This window comes from Rissa tridactyla, chromosome 1 (genome assembly GCF_028500815.1).
Source record: "Rissa tridactyla isolate bRisTri1 chromosome 1, bRisTri1.patW.cur.20221130, whole genome shotgun sequence".
NCBI lineage: Eukaryota > Metazoa > Chordata > Aves > Charadriiformes > Laridae > Rissa > Rissa tridactyla.
This window is the reverse complement of record NC_071466.1, coordinates 34,250,298-34,263,413: the sequence shown is the minus strand read 5'-3', so window position 1 is coordinate 34,263,413 and position 13,116 is coordinate 34,250,298. Positions and strand designations below refer to the sequence as shown.

General features: G+C 37.0%; 1 protein-coding gene across 7 annotated transcripts in view; it reads left to right on the top strand.

Annotated features, from left to right (window-relative positions):
• LRCH1 (leucine rich repeats and calponin homology domain containing 1) overlaps positions 1-13,116 on the top strand; it is a 139,326-nt gene that overhangs the window by 17,030 nt on the left and 109,180 nt on the right. The window contains exon 1 of one of the 7 annotated variants that reach the window (XR_008468208.1): positions 5,846-8,216. The exons of the other annotated variants lie outside the window; for them this stretch is intronic. The gene's annotated coding sequence lies outside the window, so the exon portion shown is untranslated. Of the gene's footprint in view, positions 1-5,845; positions 8,217-13,116 lie in introns of those variants that run through there. 7 annotated transcript variants of the gene reach the window in all.

Below are 13,116 nucleotides of genomic sequence, written 5' to 3'. Positions count from 1 at the left end.
TCTTTTGGGTTTCTTATCTGTGTTTTCTCTCACTTGTAATAATTTTGGTTCAACTGGCATTTGATTTTGGAGGTAACTTTTCCCTTTTGAAACTTTTGGTTAAGATCTAATTAAAACTTCACAAAACCAGCTTCTTTAAACAGGATACTTGTAAATCAAAAGACAAGTATCAGTTAAAACATGCAGTTAATTAAATAAAAGCCTGCAAGCTTATTCCAACTTTGTATCTAAATTTTATGGGATCACAGGATAACTTGGGTTGGAAGAGACCCCTGGAGGTCATCTGGCCCAACCACCTGTACAAAGCAGGCTCAGGTATGAACCCATTTTACCTGTTCTTGCCAGCTGAAGCATATTCCGTTTAGCTGAGGCATTCCCAAGTATCTTGAATTCCCAAGATATCATTTTGCAAGCGGCGTGTAGTCGTCATTGTCTGGAGGCTTCCTTTTCAGCATCTTTATTCCTCTTTAAATCATAGCTTTTCTATTTTATATCTTTCAAAGCCCTTCAAGATGAGATTTTGAACACAGTAGCTGAACTTTGCCAGACCACTGTTAGTGTGGGACAGGTGTGAGGTATTCCTCCTGTTGTGAATTCCCAGCATTTTCCTGGTGGAAGAATACTTGAGGTGATTAAATTCTGTTTACGACCTTGCTTTGCATTTGTGCCTTTTATCTGCTGACATACTTACCCATAAACCTACTTGTAGAGTTTTGCTCCAGTTGTGTATCGACATCAATTCTGACATACTTTGTTACCAAATGCAGACTTTCATTGTTAGTCTGTCTAGGGAATAATGAAGGAAGGATGTGGGTTAAAGCATTTTGGAAGTGCCTTTACAACACTTTAAAAGAGAATATGGTGTTCTTGGTTATCATTTGGAGAAGAGGAGGCTGAGGGGAGAGCTCATTGCCCTCTACAACTACCTGAAAGGGGGTTGTAGAGAGGTGGGTGTTGGCCTCTTCTCCCAGGTGAATAATGACAGGACCAGAGGAAATGGTCTGAAGTTGTGGCAGGGGAGGTTTAGATTAGATATTAGGAAGAATTACTTTACTGAAAGCATGGTCAGGCACTGGAACAGCCTGCCCAGGGTAGTGGTTGAGTCACCATCCCTAGAGGTATTTAAGAAACCTCTAGATGTGGCACTTCAGGGCATGCTCTAGTGGCAGAGATTGTAGGGTTTTTTGTTGTTGTTGTGGGGTTTTTTTTTATGTATGGTTGGACTCGATGATCTCAAAGGGCCTTTCCAACCATGAAGGTTCTATGGTTCTATGATTCTATGATTTTAGACCCTATTCTGGGTATGTTGGTAGTTCTCCATTTACAAGATGTTCATGAGGAACTTCTAGCACTCAAGACTGAAATGCTTAGTAAGAATACTAGGAAACGCAGTTTTGTCTGAGATTAGTTTTTGTTGTTGTGTTTTTGTTTTTTTTTTCCTTTTAAGTTCTGATGGCAGCTGTGGAATGCCTGTGTTTAAAATTACTAAACTATAATTTGTTTAAAATTTACTAAACTGTAATTACTAAACTGTAAGTGGCGTGGCTGTAAATTTTACTTATTTGTTCTGGGTTAACGCTGATAGGCAGCTAAGCCCAAAACAGCTGCTCACTCGTTCCACCTCAGTGGAATGGAGAGGAGAATCAGAAGGGTAAAAGTGTGAAAACTCTTGAGTTGAGTTAAAGACAGTTTAAGGAAAAGCTGTGCACCCAAGCAAAGCAAAATAAGTTGTCTTTTTTTTTTCCCTGCCAATTTGGTACATCCAAATGCAGGTAGTGTGAAAGGTAGGCATAACTGCAGTTATTGGCAAAATCCCTTCTGACTGATGTATGTAGGATTTTCCCAGTTTCTAAAACAAATGATACTTTATGGGACTTCACTCTTGGTGACTTGGCTAGAGCAAATATATGTATCGTAATGCATGCAGAAATTTGCTTTGGTACAAAAATGTAATACGGATATCCTGCCTAAAACTTCCTTTTAATGAGGGCTGTATGGTAGTTATAGCAGTGGAAGATAGCTTATTGTCATCTTTTATCTACATAAACCTCAGCACAGGTTTATTCAGCCTATTTTCTTGGCAAACTCTCCTGTCACTGGTGCTGTATTGAGCCTGCTGGCCTGCTGTCACCATCTGAGTTTGATTAGTTCCAAATGAGTTTCAGTGTGTCTGTGTCACTGTGAGAGCAGTAGTATAGATGTCTGTATACAATGTGACTTTGCAATTATAGCTGTTGAAAGATAGTTATTCTTGCTCACTAGCTTGGTTTTACATGTTGTGCCTTGGTTTTAATTCTTACTTCCAGACTATCTTGGGGAAACTGTAGTGCCATACCAGCAGTAATGTAAATAATAAAATATTGGAAGAGTTTGTTCTTCTATTCCAGTATCTGAATGTTAGAAAATTGTCTTCTGATATTTTTATTAACTGCACTATATTTTTGTTGTCTCCAGTATTGCTGCTATGTAACTTCATTATATATGGTTTTAATATGTGAAAGTTCTTCCCCCAATTAGAAGATGACAAATGGAGGACAGATACTTATTTTCTTTGTGTTTCTTCTCTTTAGTTTCTTTAGCAAATACCAGAAACTGTAGTTGTTAAAAGCAAGACAGTTTAAACCTGTTTTCTGAATTTAATCAGATTAAAATCTGCAAGAGAACTCGTCTGTGGCAAGATGATACCAGACTGCTTTTATGATTCAGTCATATGTTAGTGTAAAATGCGTTAGGTAATGAAATACGTTGGGGGTTGTTCTATTCGGTATCACTGTTGTTATGTGGGATTTTGTTTCTTTGATTTATTTTTTTGTGTGTGTACAATATTATTAACTTGAAGACCAGTAACATGTTTAATCAAGTAACATCTTAGAACGTAATTCTCGCAAAACTGTCTTTCGTAAATTGAATTTTCCATTCTAAAATGTGTTTACCAATATTTTTTCTACCTCACAAAATAGTAATGCAACATTTAACAATCTTTCTAATTTTTTTTTTTATTTATCCCCATAATATTTACCCATCAAAGGCTATAGACTTTCTGAGTGATAGATTTGAACTAGTGAGAACCTTCATGTTATAACTGTAGAATTTGGTGAGGAACAGAACAGGCAACAGGTGTGTTGGGACATGACAGATTTCTAAATAATGTTTCAATAATACAAGCCCTGAGAATGCTTGTGCTTTCTTTTAGTATTTATGGCTAAAGGATTAGAAGCAAGGAATAACTGCAGTACATTAGGCCACTGGAAAAATAGTAGCAGGGTTATGGTTTTACTGTCTTAGCTGCATTGAATGATTTTGAACATGGATATTATCAGATGTCCTTTAACTGTCTCTTGTATTGTCCTCATAAATATAGTAAACTATAAGTTTTAAAGAAAAAGGAAAGACAGTGAGAACAGTAATTTAGTTTATAACCTACTGTACTGCATTTATACAGTTTAGTAGCATGGAAGTATCTTCCTTGGGGGTTTGCTCTGTGTTCCTTAATTTTCATTTAAAATGTTTGTCAGTCAGCATACCTGGCAGTAAATTACCTGGAGGAAGTCAGTGTTTAAATAATATCATTTGACTGCATCATCTGAAATGTTTTTAGGGACTTTCCACTGGATTTCCACTGTAGTAATAGGTAGTTTTTTTAGATAAAAAAGAAGCTTTGGCTCTTGGTCTTTCATAAAACTACTACGTAAACACTGACCTACAGATATAGCCTGAGTTAGCCAACTTTACTGCAGTTTACTAATTTGAAGCAAAATTTGTAAGTAACGATTTTAGTAGTTAACTTAGAACGGCACAATGAATACATTGGTACTGTATGTGAAAGGAGAGTTAGATGGCAAGGCTAAATCTAAAGACAGCTTTTGGAAATGTGCTCCTCCTCTCTTTTGCCTTGATCTCCATTTTCCAGTAATGAAACTAGTTAATTCACAGAAGAGTTGAGTCTTAAAGGCCTCCCTCTGACATGTAGGAAAAATGAAGGGAAAAGAAGATTGAGCCCACCTTCTCTTTTTGCAGAAAAAACAAATTGTGAGGTGTAACCCCTTGAAAAGGGTGTCTTTAAGTACTTTGCTTTCTTTTTTAGTTGTGCAAGAAAGTGGATCCATAATTCAGAATGTTTATTTAATGAAGGAAATTTTATGAAAATAAAAACCAGTTTTTACTACCAAACAGTAACTCTCAGCTTCTAACAGAAGGATGCTGGATTGTATACTTAAATACCTTATGCCTTGTAACTGAATCTATTAATTTATGACTGTGTGGAAAAATCTTTTGTTACTTATATGTACCTTTTTTGTATGGAGAAAGCCAAATAATGTGTAATTGCCTACCCAATATCTTGCTTCAAGTGATGAAAATTAATTATGAACTAATTCAAGTAAAGAAAATAAATACAAATAGGCTTATGTGGGATACTGTAGCCCAGATATTTCTCTGTCCAATGACTTTTAGCAAATGGCAAGAGTTGTTGTGTAATCATATTTTCCAGACTGCTAATTTTCATTTGAGAATAAATTAATTGGCCTGTTTGTGCTTGTTTGGTGGGGTTTTGTGTGGGTGTTTTTTTTTTTTTATTATAGCAAAAACTTACTTTGTGAGGTCTAGTTGAGTCAAAATTTCTGAAGGTTACCAGATCAGTCTTCCCTGTTTTGGTGAGACTACCTGAGTAATGTGTGTGTTTCACATTTACTTGTAAGACTTTGAGGAAAATGTAATTTATAGATCACAGTTACTTTTTATTCTTGTTTGAGTTGTGTGTGTATATACATGGTGCTCAAGTATAGGCCTCTCGAGGCCTTTGTAGGGGAGGTGGGGTACTTATTTGCCGGATAAAGCCACAGTTAAGCCATGAGAATGTATTTCCTTACCAGGCTGTTCCCTGGGGTAACTAGTCACATGAAAACACATTTGTTTTTAGTCTCATAATTATATGCAGGCAAAATATTTCAAATTATACTGGCTATTGAAATTACTGCTTACCAGAGTTTTGTGTAAAGCAGTTTCTCAAACAAGGATGTACTTGAGTAAAGAACTGCCTCAGTCATTGTGCATTGTATTCTTTCATTTGCAAATGTGCAAGTGTGTGTTCATAGACATGTGAGAAAATTATGTGTGCACATATATACACTTCAAGCGTATGGACTTAAAACTTGGATTTTTATTTTCTTGTAGCTGGGAGGAAAGAAAGGCATGTTTTTATGTCCGTAACTTGAAAATTAGAGGTCTTTCTAGTGTAGTCATGGGAGCTTTTCAGGATCAGTTTTAAGAACAAAGTTTGCTATTTACACAGAACTTTTTCAAAGAAGTTGTGTATATATTTCGTTATGAACTTGGTTGCTACTCACAGTACGTACTTACAGAAGTATGTTACTTTTTACAGTAATACTGCCTGGTCACACTTTTATGAGTTGAGGTAATAACGTAGCATTAGCTATTTTCTTATATATTCTTATATGTTACGTAGTAATCTTATGTAAAGTATGCAGCTGATTACTGATTTGAAATCCTATTCTGTTTTTACAGAAAAAGTAAATACCAGCAGAGTACGAGTACCTCAAAATTCTAACCTAATCTATTTTGTTTGTGTCCTTGTGCAATTGTTTTTCTAAGTCTGTCTGGCTGTAGTAAAAATATATTTTGCTTTTCTGTTCGCTTATGATTTCTGTAAATTTTTCCATGTAAGTTTTAATGTTGTGTGTATCATTGTTTCCAAGATTGCTTGTGGTCTGAGAGTTGCCTGTCTTAAACATATGTGCCGAGATATTTATGACTGTCTTGTTATCTGTCTTCTGATTCCTTTTTGATATTGTCATAATGTTTTGCCTTTCTTAGGCAAAGGAAATATCTGTTTCAGATACTTGATTGCTTCGGTTCCTCTGTATGATGGGGAATACTAAATGGCAGTATTTTAAGTGGATTTAATACAGTTGAGTGTTTTTAATGCATATAAACACAGATGAAAAAATTTTGTGCCTTCTCTAGGCTGTTTCTGTATCATAATCGCATTCCTTAAAAATCAGTCTCCAGCCACTAACTCTTCCTCTTAAATGTCAGTGGATTAGTGTCACTATGTTACTTCAAGCAAGATGCGTTAATCCCTTATTCAGGGTTTAAATCTGTGAATCCTATAGAAAAACTGCTTCAAAGCTGAAGTAATTTTGTAATCTGTTAAATTTTAGGTCTAACAGAGGTAGTTTTTAATGAGGTTTTTTGTGTTTTGTTTGGTTTTCTTAAGCATTAAACCTTGAGGCAGGTGTAATTGAAATTACCAGTGAAAGTTGTGTCTGTAGTACAATTAGTGATTTTTCATTTGGATAGAACTGTATCAATTAAAGAGATTTGTCTACGTATACATTAGCAATTAGCACAATTAGTAAGAGTGGAACTTGAAAGCAAAATAGTTGGTGCTGAGGCCCCAGTCACCTTATTGTTACAATTTTAAAGGGTTTTTATTTTTTACTTGTTCTGATCTTTTAGACTGCCTGACCTTTTAGGAGTGTATTTTCAAGTTTAGTTGCCTCTAAAAGTTGATGTGCTCTCTGCAATGTATTTGTAGTCCAGTAAGTGGTGATGGTAAGGAGGCTTGATCTTCTGGATTCCTGATCTGAACTAAAATGCTACTGTAGACACACTCAGTGTATATTCAACAATATGATATTTTTTTTTCTGGCACTCTATTTAGAATAACAGGAGGATGCCTATAAAAATACTATGTTCAAAGTATTGTGTCAAGCATGCAAAAAAAAACCAACCCACTTCCTATTATGCTGGAACAGGAAATTAGTATCTCTCTTGCTGCTTTGAGGAACAGAATGCCTAGAGTAATTCTGACTGTATATTGAACTTTGAAAGATGACTGGATCTAATGCTTTTAGAGCTGCACTGAAGTGGCTTACATCTGACCATTGCCCAGATTTTGTTTTAATAACTCGTATTGTTTGGGGTGACTTTATCTCCTTGTTGTACATGAATTCGTAAGGAGGTAATGAAATCAGGTTTTTCCGGTTCAGAAGACTTTAAATAAGGCTAAGATTGTTTTCAAAGTTAAGTTGACAGGGTAAGATAAATTAACATTTGATTACTTAATGATTCCCAAAATACTGTATTAGCTAGAACAGAGACTTAGATTTTTTTTTTGGTGAGGTGGTGGTGGTGTTGGTTTTTTATATATATAAATTGGACCTAGGCAAAAAGCTAATTTACATTAGCTTTACATCGGTTAATGAAACCATCATACAAAATTAAACTGTATTATTATCACTACCTTTCATAAAGGTAATATTTGGAGCATAGCTGTTGCATTAAAAAGACAGACATACTTCTAATTCTTGTAATTTTGGAGGGATGAATATTTGGTCTGATGCTATGTGGAAATTTGTGTTATGAGTTGATATGTTGAAAGAATGTTTTAATTAACATCTTTTGGTGCAGCTGTGCCTCCTTTTTTTAGGTGATGTAACTAAAGCTCAGCTGCAGCCCCACAGAGGAGCACAGAGAAACAGTGCGAGAGGGGGAAGCCCAAATAATACCCTGCCCCGGCTACTACAGGTCCATCAGCTCATCAAAGGCCAATCTCCACAAGCCCAGAGGTGCACAGAGGCTCGAAGGCAGGCAAGGAACACAGATTAAGGACTTGGAGGAAAAGATGCTCTCCCAGGAAGCCTCAGCCCCATTTATCCAGGTGTGAGACCCATCAGGATGAGTCAAGGCTGGAGCACCTTTTACACTGATAGGGTTCCTGCCTTGGGGTATAGGGCACATTAGGGGCTGCAGGGGTAGAGCATTTTGGGATTGCACAGGATTTATTATGGCATGCTTTGGAGATGAAACAAAGATGGTGAAAGGGAGTGATTTGAGGAGGAATGTTTATGGGAAGATAGGGGTATTTAATGGATAAAGAAGACCAGTCACTTGTAAGTAATTTGCTGGTCAGTATACTTGTCTGACCGTGCCTTACACCTTATCAGTCCAGTCTGTATTATCTTACTAAATTCCTTTTTTAACTCCTTTTCTGGGTGAAGGACTCCCTATTCTGTACACAGGGTGTGTGCAGGGGGCCTGAGTGCCAGCAACTGGAGTTGGACCATGAGTCGGAGGCCCTGTCTGTCTGTGGTGCCAGCAAATGGAGAGACTGGACTGAATGGACTTAAGTGCCAGCAACTGGAGTGGGATTGCAGGTTACACGGTCTATGGTGCCAGTTACTGGAGAGACGGTGGTGAGTGAAACCAAGTACTGTCCACTGGAGTGTGACCAGTGTTCAGAGGCTGGTGTGTCTGTGGTGGCAGTGCCTGGAGGGAGTATGGGATGTGCAAGCATACGAGTACTGGCAGAGATGAACCCTGACTAGCTGGTGAGTAGATGAACTGGTCAGGGAGTCATGTGTGTGTCTCTAAGGGAAAGACCACGGGAGCGTCTGGCGGTTGGAAGGATCAAGGAAGTCCTGGACAGCTTGCTGAAGAGACTGTAGGGTCTGGGGGACCTCTAGGGATGAGATCTGTGTATGTGTGTGGCTCTCTAAGGGCGAAACCACAGTGGGGTTGGCTGTTGGAGGACCAGGAGAGTCCTGGCCAGCTGTGTGTTTACAGCCTCAGGGGCTCTTATCTCCAGATGCCAGCAGCTGGGGAGACTGAGTGTCTGAACCTTGCTGCAGGATGGATCCACATCATGCGTGTGGGTGTATGTCAGTGTGTATATGTATTCTGTTCGTGCTGCCTGTATTTGTATGAGTGCTCTGTGTGTATTTCATTGTTATCTATGTGGCCAGTTCTGTATATATGCATATGTGACGCATACGTGTTCTTTGTGTGTGTCTGCCTACTGGGAATACATTTTTCACTCGGCTACAGGTTGGACCTGGGGCCATGGAGCTGCAGTAGCTTCTCTTCTCTCAGGTTTTCCAATCTGACCTGATATTTTCCCCTAATATCTTTTTGTTATGATATACTGATTTTGATGTTTCAATATTGGTGCTTTTTAAAGTACCTTAATACAGAAATTGAAGAATATATGTTATTACTGATACCAAGTATTTGATGGATCCTTTTCTATATTAGCTTTTACTTGAAAAAAACAAGTCGTCTTTGGGAATCGTTGAGTGAAAACAGTCTTCCATAAACACCAAGCACACTTGTAATATAAAAGTTCAGGAATAGGTGAATGTCTTGACAAGGGAAATTACTCAGTGTGAAAAGACTTTGATTTTGCTAACTTCTGTTACCCATTCACTTTGAAGTGATTCATTTTATTAAAAAAAAAATGACATTGAGTCTTCAGTAGTACAGTACTGTTTTCATTTCGTAAGCAGGAAGCATGAGCGTGAATTCACTGTTGTGTTTAAAGCATGAGAAAAACAATGTCATTTGAATATGTGACATCCTTTTCACCATCACTACAGTGCTTTAAAACCAGATTGTATATTTGCAACAGAATGTATCAGAGAAAAATTCTGCCTTTCCAGGTCTGTCCTCTAGCTATGTAACTTTCAGTCTCTTGTTTTTTAAATGTCATTTAACAAAGTATGACACGGGTTACTGAAAATTAGGGTAACACAGTGTCGATACAGGTGTGTCCCCAACTATGGTGTCTGTATATGCTTAAAGTCTCTTTAGACAGTCCTGATGTTTTGGAGGCACAGGAATGGGGACTGCCCCAATAACCAGGGTATCCCCATGGCTTTGTAAAATCAAGATGTAGGTAGACTGTGCAACTTCAAAGAAAAACCTTTGGTGTAGTGTAAGGTATGCGAAACATGAAACAGTCTTATCAGATACATAACATCCAAGTGTGTGTAAAAGTTCACTCAGGTATTCCTTATAAATTCTTACTGAAACAAAGGTATGGAAAACCTTTCCCTCTGAACTTGTGTTGCTGAACCTTCCAAGTCAGAGAGACTATTTGTAAGTGTTTGGATCTGTTGGAATGGGAGGCAGAAGAGATCTAGTACTGAATTTAACTTGGGACAGTTTCTCTACAACAGTAGTTTCCAAGTGAAAAATACTAATTACATAAAAGCTTGAAAGTGCTATTACACTCTGTTTACAGATCCTTGACATGAAACCTGAGGATTTCCTGAAAGAACATCCTCTTTCTTTTATGACTACTAAAAAAAACAAGCAATAGCCAGAATTGAAACCAAACTCTGGGTGTTGAGCAGTTTTCCAAAGGAGAGTTAGACTGCCCGATACAGAGATTGTGTAATTAAAATTTTTGTTTTAAGAACAGGACTTCTCCTTTCTCAGTCTTGCCTATTTCAGATGATCTTCACAGATGAATGTAAAAGCGGGAGATGACCCCTGGGTACAGGAGGATTAAGTTTATCCAGGTAGAATTGAAGAAGCGTAGAAGAATGAAGTTTTTATGCAAGTTACATGAGCAAATAGTAAAAACGTCAACTCTCCAGTTCTTTAAGAAAAGTTAGACTTCATAGAAGCTTGGCAGACTGCTACTGAAAGAATAAACTTTTGTTCAGAAAATCTGTGCTCTTTTTGGAGGGACTGAAAAACTTTGAGCACGTTGACTGTATACACCTTTATTCCTCCTTATGTTTGGTTTAAACCAGCTGAGCAGGAGTAATTCTCTGTACTCATCTAGAATTGTAGTTTTCCCTTCGTATGTACAAGGCTGATAATTTTGCAAGGCTTACTTGCAGAATTGCAGCTGAACTTCCAACCAGATAAGCTTGTGGAAAGCATGTGCAAGAGAAAGGTAGTAAGCAAGCAAATCATTTTTGGAAGAAGTGAAAGACTTATATCAATTTAAAGGTGGGAGATGGTAATATAGACTCACTATGGTCCTCAGATGAGAAGCATGACATGGAACTGCCTATTTTTCGTATCTGTTGAAAGCAAGTCTCTCACAAAAAGACAATTCCTGTCAAGGGTTGTTTCTGAGAATGATTGTCTCTGCAGTGGTGGGTTGAACTTTCCTAAAAATGCCTCAAGCCCCTGGTAGTGTCAGCTTTAAAAAATTTGGAATATCTTTTGCTGCAGTGGCTGTCTTTGTGGTCTGTTACCCTACCAATAACTGAACATAATTTGTGTGTAAATGATGAAGTTACATGAATTTTGTCTGGAATACTTATGATAGAGTTTGTCCCTGCTAGAATGTTATTGCTTCCTTTAAGTTCCTAATAGCTAAGAATCAGTAAATACAGCTGTCTTTCGTGTATGTTGACAGTTTGAAAATTACAGTTGTATCTTAGCTGGACCTCAGAATTTAGAGAACTTTTCATTAACCTCAGAACTCATGTGACCTGTTTATTATTATTATTCCTAGTAACAGAAGAGGATAATTTCAGCAGTGACTTTCTCAGAATTGTTTATACTGCAGTAAGCGCGCTTGAGGGAACAAAGAAAATTGAGGCATGCATGTGGCTTTTGTGAGAGAAGCAGGAGGAACTTGGGAGGCATAATGTAACCAGATTAATTTAACCAAGGCTAGTTTTTTAAATAGGGGTAAATACATTATGTTTCTGAAGTGGAGATAAGCAAATGAAATAGATTGGTCCAACTCTTCTGTGTTGAAAGGAACTTAAGAAACTTGCTATGCAAGACTGTGAGATGGAGTACTGAGTAGTGACTAGCTTTTGAATTGTATAAGTGATCTTTTACATATGTGTATTTATATATATTGGAAGCAGTTTTATCTTACGCCATGTGGCACTTAGGTTTTTTTTAAGAAAAGAGCAACATATTTTTCTTTTGTAATTCTGAATATTTTCTTTTCGCGGCTCATAAGCATTTTTATTAGTGTGACTAAATGTTATACATTTGGGTTTTTCTCCTGTCATGGAGTCTTGTCCACTCAAATTCTCTGCACATGTGTAAAAGTAACTAATCATTATAAATCTTACACTGTTTAAATGTGTTTTCAGATCATTAATTTCAGTTTATTTTTTCACTGCATAAAATACAGAATATTTTTTAGGATGTTTGTCTGGAGTAATATCCTACAGAATCTTCTCATGGTTAAACCAGATGAATAAGTGATTTTACTATTGGCTTGACTTCGTGATCTAAGCATATTAAAACGTCCTTGGCACCTCCTCAGTTAATTTAAGTTTTAAAGTGGTTTTAAAAATCCAGTCATCTTGTTGTCACCAGGGAATTTTTCATTAGTGTTCCATAAATTTAGTAGTGAACTGCGGTATTTTTTAAAGTATCTTTATTTTTGAGGTGGCAAAGCTTAGATAAATATGCTCGATTTCAAAACTGTGTAAGATGTTTTATGGCTGGTGATAATAATTGAAGCATACTGAGCAGAGTAGGTATTAACCTCAAAGGCTTAGTTAGTTTGTTTTACTAAAGGCATTTTATTTATAGTGAAAGTGCTATCATTTGACTGTAGAAAGAGAGGAGTGTCTTGATACCACAGTGTCATTAATGTAACAGCTTTATCTGCCTGGGTAATTTTTTGCTCTTTATATGAATATCCTAGACTCCAAAAAGATACTTTATTTAAATATCTGGTTTATATTCGAGTTCAGAATTACTCTGTGTTAATTTAGAAGTAGAATGTATTTTTACCATATGTTTGGAATTATTTCAGCTGGTCTTTTTATTTGAGAACTGGAAACAGATTTAAAATCCTTTTCTTGCTTTTTTTTTGGTTGTGGCTTCTCAGGACTGCTTCTGTGCCTTGATAGTTGAGATGCTTAGTTTGCACGGTTTTGAACAAAAGGAAGGTAGGAAAGAAAGTAGGTTCTTAAGGGTTATGCTGAGGTCCCTGACTGGCAGGGCTTGTGGCTTCCTTGCGGAATTGTCTGAAATGAATGTGAATGAAGATGGGACCACTGGGGAACAGGGAACAGCAAATAAGGACGTACATTAAAAAAGACAACAAAACCTTCAAATAACATAGCAAACTAGTATCCTGTGGCTAGCCATAATGAATAGACTAACCACAGTATAGAAACAGTTTCTGGTTGATGTTGATAGCCAAGGCTAAAATAAGCCCATTTTTTGGACGCGCATTATTCTGTGGGATACCTAAATTCTCAGTAGAACTGAGCCTTTTTTATTATTGAATAAAGTTGCTATTTAAGAGCACAACAGAAAAGCAGAGAAAAAAGCATTTTGACTAGTTAAATGAGTGTCTTATAAGCCTTTGCTTATACA